Raw genomic sequence first — 3959 nt, forward strand, 5'->3', positions numbered from 1 at the left:
TTCCCAAATCCTTATTTATCTTCCATTTTTATTTGACTTTCTTGCATCAGCTCATTTATAGCCTCTATGGTCTTGCTGTCTTTCAAAAAGTGTCTAATCTCATATCTGCTCCTTGCAATTTTCTTACAGTTCTGTGGTGGTTTGGGTTTGTCTCTACTTCATTGAATTCTGTCAATTGACACTTCATTTCCTCCCACTGTCTCATTATCACTTTCTTGAGTTCTTACATTTATGATTCATGGTCTTCCTTCATAGAATTAAGAGCTTTATTAACATTTTAAATGCATAGTAAAACTTCAGTCACAACTTCATATCTGTTCTATAGCAACATTTTTTCTCATCTGTTGACAAGTTTATTGCTCTCTTTTACATTTTGTTCTAGTAGTATTTTTATAGCAATTGTCTGCCAGTTCGTTTTTTATTATTTGTCTATTGAAAGGGTTGATTTTTCCTAGACAAACTTTTGTGCATAAATTCCCTATGTAAGTACGTGTATGATTAGAGAAATAGAGGAATGTGTGTATGCATTCCAAAAATGTTCATTTACCTTATGTCTTATAGTGAGAATCAGCACCAGTCCTGGCTCAGAAGAAGCACAGTCATTTTGAATGTTATAGGATCTATTTCAGTCACTTTTAGAAAATAAGAACCTATTAGTGAGGTAAATTCTATCAGTATCAGCATAAAACTATGATAAAATTTATATTCAGTGCACCTGATGAAATTTGTCTCCAACTGCCAGCAATGACTCTGGTGGAAGATTCTTAAGTCTAGTGTTTCAGAGAAAGTAAATTTCAGTATATAGAACTTGTGTTTTAAGAACTGGACTAAAAAATGCCACAATACATTTAAGGTAAAAGAAAATTATTTTAATTTTCTCCTTGGGCAGTAATATTCAATAGGAAATAAATATGTTGGCATTAAATTGAACTGGATTTAATCCTGGTTCTAAGCATAAGATTGTGAAGAAAGTACTGAGATTCTCTGAGCCTGTTTAAGTTATTCAGAAAAAAAATGATGTTAGTAGTTGGCAAAATATCTGACTGATAAAGTTTAACAAATGTCAATTTTCTTTAAATGGGTATTATTAGAATAATTAATTTGTTCATAATAGTTAAATTAAAAAAATAGCTCTTATTCAAGAAGTGATACCTCTTTGAGTATTTGTTGGACAAGAAGATGGAAGAACACAAATGAAGAACATTCTGGCCTATCCCTGAACGGACCCTCAGAAGCTGGTGCAAGAAAGACCCCAAATCTTACATTTTCTTGATGCACAAAGGAAAAGGAAGTGACATTCTACCAGTGGAATATTTTTCTACATTAGATAGGAGATGAATCATAAAAATCAATGCTCCTGTTTAAGGAGGCAGTGTGTAGTTATCTGTGGTGGCCAGGAGAGTATATTTTAGGGGATGGAAAGCTCTGCCATGGTGTTGTGGGTTAACCAAACCTCTAACCAGTTGAGGCCACCCCTTGACATGTTAACAAGTTGGAGATTCAAGAGGCTGAGCTCTTCAGTTGAATTTTCAATGGGTTAAACTGATGTGAACTTCCAATGGCTGCCTTAATTTCTTTTTCAATGTTTGAACAAGCTGCTAGGAGCCCTAAATTATCTTGATGCTGGAGGGGGAACTCAATAGCTATTTACACCCACCCTTATGTTATTTTGGCCCTAGGAGGCAAGGTTCTCCTTGGCTCCTGTCCAACTTATTCCCACTACCTGATTATTGAAACCATACTCCTTGGATTTATTTGCACCCTGTTTGGCTCATTCCTACTGCAATCGAGGCTGTGCCCAATGGGAACTCCACACACAGGGCCTGCTTACCTGTGAGATTACTTCCTCTCTTGTTGCCATATGTCTTACTCACCTTATACATTTAAAGATGTTCCAAGGCAATCTGATGGACATAATAATGAGCAAAAAATATCAATCCTTCCAGTTAAACCATGAAAGAATTGAATCATCAGAAATCAAAGGGCTTAGGTCTTGTTTTTCATTCTCTGCAGGATAATTCCCCTGTGCTAAAATAGAGTATTGTGCTCTCAATACTGTTAGCGCTTCAATAAACAAAATGATCATTGATAAAAAATGCTTCTGTTAGAAACTGCAGTTGAAGACATGGTCTACTCTCTGCTCAAATATTCCTTATAAAAGAGCTAACAAAACGGATTTTATCTCTACATCAGTGCCAGGACTTTTTTCTCTATAGATTCACCTAGATATTTGTCTTCTATTACAATGAAAATGATGCAGCATATGAAATTCTATTCTGAGTTTCCAGGGAATCTAGAATCATATTCACTTCTCATCTACTTCTAATTAAGCTAATTCAGATACCAAGTATCACGGATTATTTTGTTTCTCTTGAGTACTGATTTATTTTACTTAATCTTCAAAATGGTAGTCTCTCAAAGCTGTCAGGAGTAAGAACTTTTTAAAACAAAATTTACAACTTTATTAAGGCATAATTGAAATATAGAAACCTGTTTATGTTTACTGCATACAATTTGATGAGCTGAATATACACACACATCTATGATTCTGTAATACACAATTGGTATAATAAATGTATTCATCACCTCCAAAGATTTCTTTCATGTCCTTTTACATTTTTTGTCATAAAATATATGGAAATATGGGATGCTTCATGAATTTGTGTGTCATCCTTGAATAAGGGCCATAGTAATTTTTTTCTGTATAATTTCAATTTTAGTATATATGCTACTGAAGTGAAGACTAGGAGGAAACCTTTTGGATGTTATGAGAAAAGAGTAAAAAGATGATCAGTGTACTCCACAGATATGTTTAGACTTGACATTTTGCTTGTAAGACACTACATGAAAGAAAAACAAAACACTTATCTTTATTATTGACTTTCACTAGACCTGTTGATCTTTCTTTAAACCTGACACTGGCCCCCAAGCTGCTGGATTATTCTTTTCAATTGGGAAAGTAATATGTAGTCTGTTAAAGTTCCACTACGTCTCCCATCCCCAATCCTGCTCCCTATTGTTTATTGCTGATACTAGTTCTTTACATAGTGTTAGAAATTACCACCAATTTGTTTTTCAGTTTTTATTTTCAATAGATCACTTTAAAATGATTTATAGTGTAGTAAGAGCATGGATTATAAAATCAAGCGAACTATCAGTCTGTACTGACAAAGAAAATAAAATATACTAAATTCTCATTCATCCATCTATTTACATAAATTTATAAAAATTACTTTTGATTAACTTTATATAGAGCTTGCATTTTAAATGTATACGCTCTTAGACATATCTGAGAGTTAACCTAGAATTAAATTAATACCACTGTCTGATTTTATAGATAAGGACACTAAAGTTTAAATAGAGTCATTTCACAGGATGGATTCAGATCCCTGACACCCAACTTTATATGAGATAATGTGGCCCTCTGTGAACTGGGAATTTAACAACTAACTGTGGGAGTACAATGAATTAAAGTGAAACAAAAATACACCCACTGTGTACTTCACTGATAAAAGAAAAAGCACAGTAAATCAATTCTAACTGTCAATAATGTCTGAGCATCTGTATTTCTCTATGGATAACAAAGCAGAACACATTTGCTTTGAAGACATTTACAAGTCAGTTTTAGAGGAAGTCATAAACATGGGAGGAAAAAACAGCAATACTGATAGAAATTAGTTCAAGATTAGTTATAAGAACACGAGTGGTATAAGAATGAGACTCAGAAATAACCCATGCATGGTGATGGTGTCAAGAAGAAATGGGATTTCAGTCAGGTTTATAGGATGCATAAGAGAAAGATAATTTTTAGTAAGAAAATAGGCATAAGCAAACCTGCAGAAATAAGAAAAAATTGCTATGGTCTGAAAAAATGGTGATTAGGTGAATTTGATTAGAATATGGACTTGTACCTGTGAAGACTGTACAAATGACAGCTATGCTTTAGTGGTTAAAATATT

At 33.6% G+C, this 3959-nt stretch overlaps 1 non-coding gene across 1 annotated transcript; it reads right to left on the reverse strand.

Annotated features, from left to right (window-relative positions):
* Nucleotides 1-2636: 2636 nt before the first annotated feature.
* LOC144367742 (U6 spliceosomal RNA) lies at nucleotides 2637-2744 on the reverse strand. Its single transcript, XR_013427264.1, has one exon. It is a non-coding gene; the product is annotated as a U6 spliceosomal RNA (small nuclear RNA).
* Nucleotides 2745-3959: the final 1215 nt, after the last annotated feature.

This window comes from Ictidomys tridecemlineatus, chromosome 1 (assembly GCF_052094955.1).
Source record: "Ictidomys tridecemlineatus isolate mIctTri1 chromosome 1, mIctTri1.hap1, whole genome shotgun sequence".
Lineage (NCBI taxonomy): Eukaryota > Metazoa > Chordata > Mammalia > Rodentia > Sciuridae > Ictidomys > Ictidomys tridecemlineatus.